The sequence below is a fragment of the Ambystoma mexicanum genome, chromosome 14 (assembly GCF_040938575.1).
Source record: "Ambystoma mexicanum isolate Mex_15411 chromosome 14, UKY_AmexF1_1, whole genome shotgun sequence".
Lineage (NCBI taxonomy): Eukaryota > Metazoa > Chordata > Amphibia > Caudata > Ambystomatidae > Ambystoma > Ambystoma mexicanum.
Window position 1 is genome coordinate 96178327 of NC_090940.1, and position 14342 is coordinate 96192668.

At 43.6% G+C, this 14342-nt stretch overlaps 1 protein-coding gene across 5 annotated transcripts in view; it reads left to right on the forward strand.

Moving 5' to 3' along the window:
• Positions 1-14342, forward strand: part of PCNX1 (pecanex 1) — a 1666514-nt gene that overhangs the window by 336528 nt on the left and 1315644 nt on the right. The gene's annotated exons all lie outside the window — the stretch shown is intronic.

Genomic DNA, 14342 nt, shown 5'->3' on the forward strand with positions numbered 1-14342 from the left:
GAGCGCTTTACAGAGGCATACAACAGTATAGATGCATAACGGAGTGCTGTAGAGGTAACAGAACAGATATACAGCGGAGGCTAGGATACATAATGGGACAGAGAAGGGGTACAGCTGTACCTGGTGGTGGGGAGGAGAGGGGCAAGCCGCGTCTTGAAAGTCAGGTTGCTCGAGGGTCTTCAGTTATTTTCTGAATTGTAGGAGCGTGGGGTAGAGTCTAATACTGACTGGGAGTTGGTTCCATGGCCTTGGAGCATAGGCTGAGAAGGCCTTATGAATCTCGTTCCCACCTGGTTTCTCACCTGGAAATTGTATTCTTGTGCTGATGACACCTTGGACGGTTCTGTCATGCATGCGCTCAGTCTCTCACTTTTGACTGCACTCACTCCTCATTCCTCAGCCTCTACTGCTCCCTCTCCCTTCTCTGCCTTCTCACACCCTCTGGTCTGCTTCCTCTTCTCTCTCTCCCCTTTTGTCCCTCTAATGTCTGCTCTCATTCCCGCCCCATGCCTCTTCACCTCACAACCTTTCTCTTAACTTTTCACACCCCTCTCCAACACGCAATCCCCTATTCACGCCTATGTGTCCTATCTTACCACACTTTATCCACATAACTCATGTTCATATGCTGTCCTTGGTCAATCTCTGGCTTTTCATTCCACAGGGATGGTTTTACACAGGTGCAATGTTTTATGAAAGCCTGTCTTTACTGCACCCCTTATCAATTTCCTTAGCTATGTGATCAGGCTGGTGAGTGATAGTGATATTGTCCGTTGTCTGACACCCATGTCATGTAAGAACCTTTGTCGTTGAGATCAGTTGGACAATGGTGTCCTTTAAAAGCTTGCATGGTAGCCATTCTCGCCTACATACTTCATTAACATTCATTCTCACTGGCCTTGGTGATCAGATCAACAAATTCTTCTGGGCATATTTTAAGAAGTAATCACCGAGTAGGATAGCATGCCTTCTTTATGTTGGTAGATTATTGTATGATCCAAATGAATACTCTGCATATGCCCATGCAAAATGCCCAAAGGGAGGATTAACAGGCCAGTATTGATGCAGTATTTCCTGTACTTTTCTATGCACACCTCACAGTCCCGGACATACTTTTCAACCTCCTCGTCAAGATCAGGCCAGCAAATGTCCTCTTGAACTGCTCATTTAATGGTTGTATGCCTAAATTCCCATGGTGAACTTTCTTCATTGCCCTCAGTCTTGCATTGATTGTTCCATTTCTTGATGCAAGGTCTGCTTTTATGTGTAGCCCTTCCACTGCCTGCTGATAAGGTTAAACTGTCCCTTATTCCTACCAGGAGGCCAGCAGACTCGAATGTACTCCTAGCTTCACTCAGTACACTATCTTCAGCTCCAACTCTAGTGCACTTTTCTTTTGACAGTTTTTTTGTATAGCATCATTTTTATCACTCCACATCACACCATCGTCACACTCTTTATACCTGCTGGTATAGGCAGCATCGACTACCAGTCTCCTTAAACATTGCTCCTCTCCCCCTTGTATGGAATTACATTATTTTATTCCTCTACAAATGCAGCCAATCTTGCTAAACGTGGCAAAATCTTAAAATCCACCACCTACAGACTTGAACTAAAGGTTTATGGTCCATTCGTAGCATTAATGGAGCTCACCTGTGAATCCGCCTTTGTTCAATTACTGAGCACTTTGCTTCAACTGGTGTTAGAACTCAAAAGCAACGGTCTTTCCTCTGCCCTTGTGCTTGCAACATCATTGTTCCCAATGATGACACTTGCATACAACGTTATTGTTGCACCTCAGTTCAAAGGATTTTCATTGCTGCCACCCTTTTCATTAAAGCCATTTCATGTTTCTTGTTCTAAACATACTTCACCCACTTCTTGAATAGTTTTCATAGAGGTTCCGCTAATGTCAAATTCTCACAAATTTGTAGTGGAACTCGGCCCTGAGGAACAAGACTAGTTTTTCTTTAGGCATTCATGTGTATAAAAGTCCTATGCCCGATTATTTTCATTTCTTATACCTACAGATCCAATGCAGTATCCCCAGTTTTGCACTTCCCTACAAAAAATGTTCTATTCCTTTCTCAGGGGTAAACCAAGTCCTGCAAGATATTCGAAAACGTGTTTCAATACAGTCTTGTGTAGTTATCGATTCAGTAAAAATCATGATGTTATACTGTAAAAAGATTACTTTATTATGACCTTGAATGTATGCCATCATCCTTTGAAATAGTGATGCCAGTTTGAAGGATTGCGTAGGTTTTCGGTACACTCTGAAATGCTTCATCAATTCTGTCCTTTTTCCGAGTCATCTATGTGCTGTATTTGGTGACGTGCCGACTTAAGATCCAAGGTGCGAATACTCCTGCTTGCTCAGTTTACCATGCCCACAGTCCGCAAAGAATCTGCATCAGTCGAAATGTTCCTGTTCAAGCTTAAAGGCATACTCTAGTAAAAAATGTTATTGTCCCTATGGGTCGGCCATGTTTTTTTAAGGCTAAGTGGGTCGATTTTAGAAAACTTTCCTATGGACCTTACTCGAGTTTTCGTCCATTAAACGCACGCGAAAACAAGCACCTGTGAGCCGCCATTTTCTGATAATCCTATCTTTTCCCCGATCACCCTCGCAGACCTGCTTTTGTGGCACTAAATCAATTCCCCCGCCCCTGAGCCTGACATTATCAAAACATTCATATTCCCCGCCTCTCCCCGTGACGTTACTGTGCTGCGTAGGCAAACGCACCCAGTTGTCTTCTGCGCGACTCCACACAGAACCCGGAAACCAACACAGATCAACTCACAACACAGCGCGCCACAATTCGGAATATGAAACTCTACTTTAAAATGAAACAGCAACACGGTACATTTGGTAAAGTACATTTATTTGACATTAAATGTTTAGAGAATATTCAGCAATTGCCATATGAACTCCGAAAGCCATTTATTTTCTTTTATCTGTATCTGCAATAACTGTTCCGTTTCATCTTGAGTCACGCGCTGTTCCATTATGGCACACAGGGTGTTCATTTTCGTAAAAAGAATGACTTTGTAAGCACGGTGAACCGCAAGGCTGTTCCATCAACTAGGCACTAGTCCAGCCTAAAATGTGTTATGTTACTTCTAGCCACTAGTACAGCGTAATGGCATGTGGGTCCTTGGCGATCGTCCCATAATATGGTGATCGTGCTCCAGTTGTTGACACGAAACTGCAGGTGTCTATTGAAGAATCCGTCCGCCGGTGTCTCAAACAGGTGGCAGTTGCAGAAAGGGATCAAATACCTGTTAAGAAAACAAATAAAAGATAATTAGTCTCGCTAGCCGAACTTCATTAATATTTCTCATTTCATTTATTACGGCCGATCAGAAACTATTTGCTTGCAAGGGTAGTTCAATGGAGTATGTTGTTCTCTAACATAAATGCGAAAAGTAATGAGATAAATCGAGGGCAACACACAATGATAAACGACACTCTACATGCATGAGGAATGATATGATATATGATATGGCATTTGTAACGCGCGTATACTCAAGTGTTTCTAGGCGTGACGAGGCAGGTGGGGAACAAGGGCAGACAGACCACGATCCTACTGGGCCAGGTGTCTTTCTGATCGCGCATGGGGAAAGGCTGTACATGGTTAGTTGAATACAATTTAAATAATTGGGCCAGCTGTTGGCAAGTGCAAGGTAAATGCCGGGACAAGGGGCTGAAGGGTACAGAGACAGTCCCGTGGTGCAGGGAAAAGTGGCTGGGCCAAGGAGCGAGATCGGTGACACCAGTGATCCTGCATGCCGATGTGCCCACTACGAATAGTTTTAACATCTTTTACAGTCTTCATTCATTCATTTATTCATGCATCCATTCATTAAATCTTCATTCTGGTATAAAAGCGTGTAAAGATTTACTTACATTATATTTGAAATTTCCATTGTGTCTCTTTGTAATGCAGTCTGTAAAACGGACCGTGCTCTTGACAATGATTTTTCGTATACTGACCTAAAACTGAAACTCGGTCTAGTTTCTGAATTTTCTGCCTTATCGTCCCTTACGTTATTGCTCACTCCCTTCAAATGTAGTTCTTTCTGCATGGTCCCTGTCTCAAGGTCAAAAAACAATAGACCCTTATACTTCCAGTGCGACTTGTGGGCCTCATCTGTGCACTGTCCTTCGCATTCTTTATTTGCAACATCACGTAGTATAGGCATCTATGAGAACTTGAAGTTTTGAACCCGTCTATGTAGTGCGCCTCAAGGTGCAAATGCGAACTGGCTTCTCTCCCAAATGCCACGGCCTGCTTGGCTGGCGCGTTCTAAGTGCCCCAATTTTTTCCCCGTTGTCTGCGAGCTTTGCAGCCCAAATTGAGACATTTAATTTTTTGCGGAAGGTCAGGGAAAGTATAAAGTACCACAGGAGATGAGTTAAAAGTGAGATTTATTGTTTTTGTTTTATTTTTTGCAATACGCAAGCCTCACCTCCGTTAACAGTGCGCAGCATTTACATTTACATGAGATGAGACATGAGAAAATATATACATACACATATGTGAGGTGAATAGAGAGAATTCAAAGATGACACCCAGCTTAGGTTTACAGGTACACTGTACAATAACATTTATTTACAAAAATACAATCCTATTGCAATTATTTAAACCGCGATTTGTACTTCACAATCAGCTGTGCTTCGGGTGGGCATGGCACAGTCGCAATGTTTGGTGGCAATGGATCACTGCTCTGTACAGAAACGTCCAAAATTCCATATCTGTGCTTCTCTAACACAGCAACAATAAGGCCTTTCACAAAGTCGAACTGCATTTCATCATAGACTGGTTTGATCACCCATTGCTTACTTCGTTTTGAAAACACCTTGGTTTAGCGAGGCATCCTTACTTTGCCCCTAGTCCTAGATTGTTCTCGTCCGACATTGCTGTTATGGGCCAAGACCGCTAGTAGGGTGCGATGTTTCATGCCCCGAAAGCTAAAATGCAAGCGCTTTGGCCTGTACTTTAGGCACATATTGTGGAACACCTCCAAATCTCCTGTGTGACAGAATTCTGTCAGTCCTCTCAAATCTCTTGATAGAGTTTTGTCGAAAACAATCTTCTCAATGGCTTTGTGCGTCGGTGATGATGGAATCAACCACTTCTTCTTCCGTGCCTCCTCTGGGGACAAAGGGCCATGTTCACATTGGTGGAAATGTTCATTTGCTGTCCAGCGGTGAACGTTGGTACAGTGGTGCATCAGTGACCGCCATTTTTCAAGTAGTATTTCCACTGACCCCTTTGCAAGTTTTTGAGCTCCACCAAAGATGGTTGGTGATAGAATGTGACCACAGCAAAATACTTTCAAAACCTTTTTTTTTTCCTGCAGCCGAGATTTTCTTATTGATTGATTTAGCAAGATGCCATACGTCAAATTGATGTTTAATATGTGGGAACTGCTCTCTCATTGTCTTGGCAATTGAAACGTGTCTATCCGTGGCTATGAGGTCGATGTGCATCCCCCTCGATTGTAGATCTTCCACTGATTTTATAAATCCTAGTTTCTCCATGGCCACTGAGGATGTACATTGTGTTACCTGCACAACCTCGGAACTCACAATTTTCTTACTATCCATGTACTGAAAGTGGTAGGTGCAGTACTTGGCAGAAAATCCAGGGCTATCGCACTGTCCATCGCCGGCTAGCCTGAATCGTTTGCCTTCGAATGTACTTGCTAGAGACAATTGTTCAATTCTCCAAGCATCACTAATGGCCGGAAACAGATAATCACGTTGGTATGTGTAGTACAGCGCACTTGAAATGAATTCGAGTCCCACAAACTGAAAGAAAGCCTCTAACTTTCTAAAACTTGAGCCACTAAAAAGTAAAGCCGCTGCACACAGTAAATTGCCTGCTGGCAGTTTCCCCAGCATTGGTTGGGCAAACCATGAGAACCTATGATTTAATCTACAGGCGGCATTTATTTTAAGGTTACTGCCTTTCATTTTACGAGTCGCATTAATGAATGGCTTCCCACATACTTTCCCTCTAACGGAATGCACACATTTCAGCATACTTATAATTTCCATCAAGCAACTGTCGAATACAATGTATTTGCTCTCTTTCATTAGACTGTCATCCTGCGTCAACGTTGTTTCGGCCTTTGACGTTGTGGAGATGTCAACACATTGGAAAGTAATATCGCTGCTATCAAGTATTGTTGCGTCTATGGATGCTGCGGCTGGTTCATTCTCTCTCATTTCAACTGGTAATTCAACATTGATGGGAGAACACAACAATGTCGACATGTTTTTTGGTGGCAATTTTTTGGCTGGTGTAGATTGTGTAAATTGATCTGCGACTACTTCCGAGCTATCTCCAAAACATTCAATAACATCTTCTTGTGGTGGTCCGGTCGCACAGTAGCCATGGTCCAATGCAACTTTGCTGTAGTCTCCAAACAGAGCCAATTCATGTTCTGGCCATTGGACATAAGCATCTCGAGCCTGAACACGCCTCGCCTCAATTAATAGTTCCTCCATAGTGTACATAGTCTGGCAAGCCACATCTCTCATTCGCTTCACTGTCTGTGTGTGTATAGTTCTGACGCCGACGGGTAACTGGAGGAGAGATTGGAAAAGGGATGTTCAGTTTAAACACAAGATGGAGTGTAGTAGAATTGAATAGAAAAAAACATAAAATAGTCCCCACCACAACAATTGTTTTAAAGTTATGAACTGTTTGTAACTAACCTTTTTTTGTTTTTTTTTCTTTGCAACTTTTTTGACTCGACCTTCAACATCTGCACGCTGTAGCTCCGATTCGTTTCCGCTTGTCCTCCCTTCCGCTTGCGCTGCAAGGACTATATTTTCTGTATCCGCATAGACCGCAAGGAATGAGGCTCCATCGTCTCCCTGAAACATAGTACTTTTATTACTATGTATCAAAATATTGTTCGCATAAAACACGTGAGGACACACAGGTACATCTCAATAGCCAAACACGATTTAAACATTGTGTGCCACAATCAAACGACAAGTATTCGACCAGTGATGATCTATTTCGATGGAACTGTCAGTATCCAGACCTCTGGCTCTGCATGGACTGCCATGAATGGTTGTATTGGAGAGGAGGCATCCGCATCTCCCTGAAACACAGTACTTGCATTAGTATGCTTTCAATATTGGAAACACAACACACACTTGGGGTCGAACGCACAGGTACATATAAAGAGATAACCGCGAAAGATGCATTGTCCAAAAGAATCAAGGAAAATCCAAATATGAACACATTTCATCTACTTATTTCAACGATTCCTTTACATCTGCATCATCTAAATGAGATGTTGTGATTGTGGTGGAAGCTCCGTCGTCTCCCTGAAACACAGCACTTGCATTAGTATGGTTTTCAATATTGGAAACATAACACACACTTGTGGTCGAACGCACAGGTACATATAAAGAGATAACCGCGAAAGATGCATTGTCCAAAAGAATCAAGGAAAATCCAAATATGAACACATTTCATCTACTTATTTCAACGATTCCTTTACATCTGCATCATCTAAATGAGATGTTGTGATTGTGGTGGAAGCTCCGTCGTCTCCCTGAAACACAGCACTTGCATTAGTATGGTTTTCAATATTGGAATATTTTCAACACACCTGGGGTCGACAGCACAGGTACATATCAACAGCTAACCACGAATGAAACATTGTGTAGAACAATCAAACGACAGGAATTCCGGCTCTGAGGATGACGCTCGATGGAGCTGTCAGTATCCATACCTCGTGCTGCTGAAGAATATCTATGGATGTTGCAAATGTAGTGCGCACTTCCGAAAGCTGTTGCGCCGATTTGTATACTTGAATGTCAGGCTCTGCATCAAGTGTAGGGGTTGACGCTCCGTCGTCTCCCTGAAACACAGCACTTGCATTAGTGAGGATTACAATTGTGAAAACATAACACACACCTGGGGTCGACAGCACAGGTACATATCAACGGCTAACCACGAATGAAACATTGTGTAGAACAATCAAACGACAGGAATTCCGGCTCTGAAGATGACGCTCGATGGAGCTGTTAGTATCCATACCTCCTGCTGGTGAGGAACATCTAGAAACGTTGTAGATGTGGCGGACGCTTCTGCATCTCCCTGAAAGACAGTACTTGCATTAGTATGGATAACACTAATTATAACTGAAAACAAACACCAGTGGACGATAACTAAGGTGTATATTAATTGGAAAGCAGTAACCAAACATTCGGTAAAATAATTACACGATAGAATAAAACTATTACTTGACATGCATAACACAAGTATGTAGCGGATTAGCCTAGTAAGATTACCTGATACGCGCTAGAAGTGGTTGATAACTGCGACCACGTCAAGGATGTAGAATGTTCTTGCTTCAGATTCAAGGGATAGTCAAGAAGTTGTAAAGGTCAATCAATGATTGATAATGAAATGCCAATATAAAAAATAGCCACGTAAGCCGACAGAATACTTGAAAAATGCTCAATACAGCACAGTTCCCTGTTCCCATATATATACATTGCGTTTGTGGGTTATGAAATCGAAAAAGAATATATTGTTAAATGTCATTATTCAAAAAACTATACACTCATATCAATATCGAAATTATTACAAGGGATAGAACACCTACAATATCTATTAGTCCATTCGACTACACACTACCGCAAGGCCTAAAGCTAAATCCGGACACTTGACTCACCGGTGGCGGAATGTGGACGAATAGAGTGGGAATAGCGTTTTCGAGCAATTTCCGTGTAGTTCGCCGTTTATTCTTCTTTGTTACCCAAGAAGTTGTGTACATGTCCAAGCAAAAGTGCCGGCTGCAGATGCGGTATCGATCGCCCCTCTTGTCCTGTAAGACTTGTTGGACTCTACTTTCCAGCTCATCCAGTGGAAATCCGCAATGTCTGACCCATTCCCTTATTCGATCAACAGTTTTCAGGAATACATGCATTGTAGTTCCTTCAGATTTCGCATGGGTCTTCGAAGGGCAACCGCTAATCGAACAGGCAGGCATTGTTGATAAATCTGAAAAGTAAATATCAACATTATTATACAATCTTCAAGAATAAAGATTTGATACAAAAGTAAATGAATCATACATTGATCAATGCAAGGTTTGTTTTGGTCGCAGGAACTGTACCAGTTCATTATGTGCAGCTTAGTATTTGCATAAATTGCAGAAATGTATAAATGATGTGACTAAAATCTGAACATGTGACTCATCCCATGGCTGTTCTGTATTGCACGAGAAGGAAACATGCTTACATTATAGACTGGACCCCCGAAGGATGCAATTCGATGACAATAGACACAGATGAAAATAAATAGATCTATTGATAGCATAGCAATGGAAACTCTAGTCAATAGCAATGAGACCAATGAACATAGCACTATTGTGTACTCTACTCGCAAATAGATAGAAATTTAAAAATCTGCGAAATATGACTAGGATACATGGCCTTACCTTGACCAACAAACAGTTGGATTCAGCAAGCAGAGCAGTATGTTGCAGGAGAATAGGTGGATGGTCACAGGTAGCACACTGATGGGTTTGCTCTAAGCGGTCACAGAAGTTCACGGATAGGACGACGACCAGATTAGCGTAGATCTCGGTGGTTGCCAGGTAACACGTTCAGGAGTTGACTTGCAAAGCACAAAGATGTTCTCCTGAGACATATCAAGTGGTTTATAAAGTATTTGGAACAGGGGTGTGTTGAATGACGTATGTATGTCGTGGTCTTAGGGGGGCGGCCTGCTTCAAGGGGAGGCCTGGCTGGAGACACGGGGTCTGAGGAGGCCATGTGACCGATGGCCCCTTGGCGTGGGACACCTTTTGAAGTGTACATGTAGTTTGGCACCTTGGCCGTTTGTGCCCCGGACAGCCCCCCATGCCAGCGAGCATCCACCGGCGCGAACCGCCTTTGATAGAGGGGGGTGGGATGGATGGGCCTGGGGCGTGCAGATAAGGCACAGGAAGACTGCTGAATGGAGACACACTTATGTGGATTGCAGGGGGGCGGCCTGCTTCAAGGGGAGGCCTGGCTGGAGACACGGGGTCTGAGGAGGCCATGTGAACGATGGCCCCTTGGCATGGGACACCTTTGAAGTGTACATGTACTTTGGCACCTTGGCCTTTCGCGCCCCGGACAGCCCCCCCATGCCAGCGAGCATCCACCGGCGCGAACCGCCTTTATATGAATATACAGTATATCGCCTTTATATGAATGATAGTATATCGTTGCTTATCAATAACAAATGCCACATAACGCAGATTCTTGTGAGCACAGACCCACACTTCAACCAGTGTATTATAGTGGCCAAGACCCGAAGGCCTGTATAATCCAATGGTAATTGATAGTATAGATATATGTGATTCATTTAAAAAATCGAGACAAACGTTGTTAAAATAAATGTGGTGTTTTATTTTGTATCTTATTTTCATGAAAAAAAAAATTAGAAGACTTTAAAGGTTATACAGGTCAGGTTGCAGCACAGCGAGAGAAAAATCCCCTGTACTGACCGCTGTCACTCGGGAACGTGTCACGAACGGCACAGGCGGGTATCACTCTTAGAACGCTGGGTCCAAGCCTCCCATGAAGCCACCATGTATAGGAACGATAGGCCACCAGCCTGTACCACCTGTGAAAAGGAATGAAAAACTGTTTTTAAATGACCCAGATAAATTTAATAAACGTTTGTTGTCAATGACAATTCTTGTAACTAATGGCATTTTACACGGACAAATGCTATCTAGACAATGCACACTATTGAACGACTTACATGCGTTACAATATGTAGATGTAATTTTGGATATAGTAGAAGAACATGAAATAGGAGTGGCATGACATGCAGAGTATACTTACTCGTTACTCGGATTACGAGGACGAACAGTTGTTCGAAGTTCGTGCATAAGCACCATCAAGATTCTCAACACGGCCCGTGTGAGGCAGGCTGCCCTGAAGTCTGGCAGCTCGGTGATGCATTGCGGTCGTGGCTCGCCTTCCGAAATGTAGGCCAGGCATCCCGAGCTTTCTCGGCAGCAGCAGTTCTCGTCCTCGGTTGGCATTAGCTCGCACCGATTGCATGTGCACCAGGTGGAGACGCCGTCCATGCGACTAGGCCCAGGCTCTTCATCTGTTGAATCGTCCTCCCAACTGCCGTCCGAATCCCCATCGTTTTCGCGTGCTTCCCTTTCCAGTAGTTCCTCCTCGGAATACTCAGGCTCGTACATGTAGGGCATTATTGTAGCCATTGTGTGGTAAACAGAGTAAAATAATTTACCGAGATGGTACAGGTGTTTACACGGGCTACAAGCGACGAAGGTAGCTGACCAGAGCACTGAAACGAGTCACAGAATACTCAAAGTAACACAGAGAGGAATGGAATCGAAAATCGGCTGCTGTGTGTTGTGAAACGGTCTGTTTATACTTATTGAGGAGAGAGGCGTCCTGCCATTTCCATGGCGACACGTCATTAGCTGAAGCGCAGCGAATGTTGACACAAGACGTGCTTTGGCGTTGGGAAATGGGCGGTACGAGTCTGCTGATGTCAGGCTCAGGGGCGGGGGAATTGATTTAGTGCCGCAAAAGCAGGTCTGCCAGGGCGATCGGGGAAAAGATAGGATTATCAGAAAATGGCGGCTCACAGGTGCTTGTTTTCGCGTGCGTTAAATGGACAAACTCGGGTAAGGTCCATAGGAAAGTTTTCTAAAATCGACCCACTTAGCCTTAAAAAAACATGGCCGACCCATAGGGACAATAAAACTTTTTACTAGAGTATGCCTTTAAGTCGCCAAAGCCTTGTTTAAACCCATGAACCCTGAGGGCGAGGTCAATGTGTGCAATCCTTTCAGATGATACTAGCATGTACCGCGCCATCTTGCACCATTTGGTTAGTATTCACTCCAACTTCCCACAACGTCTGCAGGACTTAGGATGTCAGTATACCATGTGCGCACACACTTTTTTTTTTAAATTATCATTTGTCTGAATCCTTGCATTTTCCCTTACTTGCTATTGTATTCTTTGGGTTCGATGCCCACCATTCTCTGAACTTTCCTTCCTTCTGCTATTGAAGATCTTCTGTTGTCCTCCTTGGTGTAATGGTATTTTGAGCTCTGCTCAGAATAGGTACCCCTTTGGATGCCACATATACTATTCCAACAATGTCCCTTCCTTTGTATTCGATATCTGCTGAGGACCCGCCAACAATACCAATGCTGTGACCTGAGTATCCTATTGGCAGACATTGTGGTCGCACAAGTGCTCACTTCATCTTTGAACTTCTCCTTGGAGAATTTCAGTGAAAGAGCTTTGTATAAGAATCCTGAATGCACCATAAGACACGTCCACTCCTGCAATCCAAACCTCTGCAAAAAGTGTTGGTGGGCAGTCTTGGTAATCAACCAGTGTAATGTTTGAATGCAGTCTCCTTCACCGCTATGGTTTCAATCAGTGCTCCGTTGCTCTAATCACAATGCACTTGCATATTTGCATGCAGGCCTGAGCAAAATGCCTCCTCCTGCTTATTTATTGGTCACTTGTTAGGCGCTTATACAATTAGCAAAACTGTTTGAAAGCGCCCACAGGACAACATGGTGTGGACAGAGGAAGGTAGATAATGAATTACAAGATAAATAATTGAATTAATAGTACAAACAAATAATGAGAATAAAAAGGGGGGGGTGACAAACCTACTATGCCTTGTGATTGTTCAGAACGTGTAAGTGCTGAAGGGAAGGGGGTGTGGGATGGGTGCTGTGGTGCTCATGAAGATGTTCTCAGGGTAAGTGCTAAGTGCCAACCACCCGCGGGTAGGGTGAGCCTAAGTAAGTCCAGTAGAAAGACAGTGGCTTGAAACACTTGTGTATAGGCGCGTTATAAAAGCCATATCATATCATTAGAGATGTGGGGGGGGGGTCAGGGCCCCGAGGACACAAGGGCCGTGCCCATCAGTCACGCTACTGTACGATTAGCAGGGAAGAGAGGACGACAAGGAAGAGGTAAAGCAAAAGGTCTGGAGGCTTTTTCAGAACTTAAGGAGGTCATGCTCAAGACACAGAGGGAGCCTATTCCCCAGGATGGAGCCAGCCGAGGAAAGTGATCGACCACCAGCTCTCTGTTTAGGAAACCGCTTAACACTCAGGGAGTTGATGCCAGAGGAACGGAGGAGTCTCGAAGTGGAGTATTTGGTCAGGAAGCGTTGGAGATGGTGGTCCCCGGCCCCAGATATCCTTGTGGATGATAGAGAGGGATTTAATTTAATCCGTGCTGAGATCGGGAGCCAGTGAAGGCTTTGTAGGGCAGGAGAGATGCAGTCAAGGCCAAGGATAAGACTTGCTGCCCTATTCTGGGGTACCTGGAGGGGTCGGAGGGTGGATGAAGGAAGATTGCAGAGGCTATTGGTGTAGTATAGCCTGAAGAGAACTAGAGCATGGGTAACGTTGAGTCTGGTGGAAGGTGAGGAAGGGTAGAGTTCCTGCATGTCAAACATACTTTCCAATGCTGGAAAGTCTTGGAAAGGTCGGTTTTCTCCTTCGCGATCGTCCTACACTATGGCACTATCTGTTGCACTTTTAATGTGGAGGTTACAACAGGAGTTCTTATCTGGAACTATCCATTGTCTCACTTATTTGCTCACTGTTTATATGCACATTTAAGTGATCTCTTATTACTGTTCTCAAAAAGGCCCCAAAAGTACATGATTTACCAATGTTGTATTCCATTTCGTAGAGTCTATGCCGTTCCATCACTTAAATGCCTGCTGCCAATTTTTCAAAATCATTGTTCACCTGTTGTACTGCTGATATCAGGTGTCTTCAAACTATCTGTATTGTGGATCCCAGGCAATTAATAAACATCCCTTTTTGTGCTTGGCAAGTCACCTGCGTATAGGCAGAACTCAATTGTCGATTGCAACTGCAGCTGAGGAACACCTACTCCCCAAATCTCTTACCATGGATTGCTCTGGTAATCACCCACTCATCAGGCATGAATGCACCTCCCTCTACCCACGTTCAAGAAGCACACCCACACAGTGATCACATTCCTCAAATGCAAATTGTTCTACATGCTGTTTTTCTGGTTTGTCTCATATACTGTTATTGCTTCTATGTTAAACTGTAAAGCGCTTTGGATTAAAACGCTATATAAACAATAAAATACAAATACATTGATGCATGGAAACAAGGTAAAACTAAAGAGGTGATTGCTGGAAGGTTTAGAATTAAGCTTAACCTCTGACATTGCTCTGTGAAACCCTCCAGACCATTGTTTTTTGCCTGCTAAGCCATTACAAAAGCAGAAATATTTGTGCAATCAGGCTTAA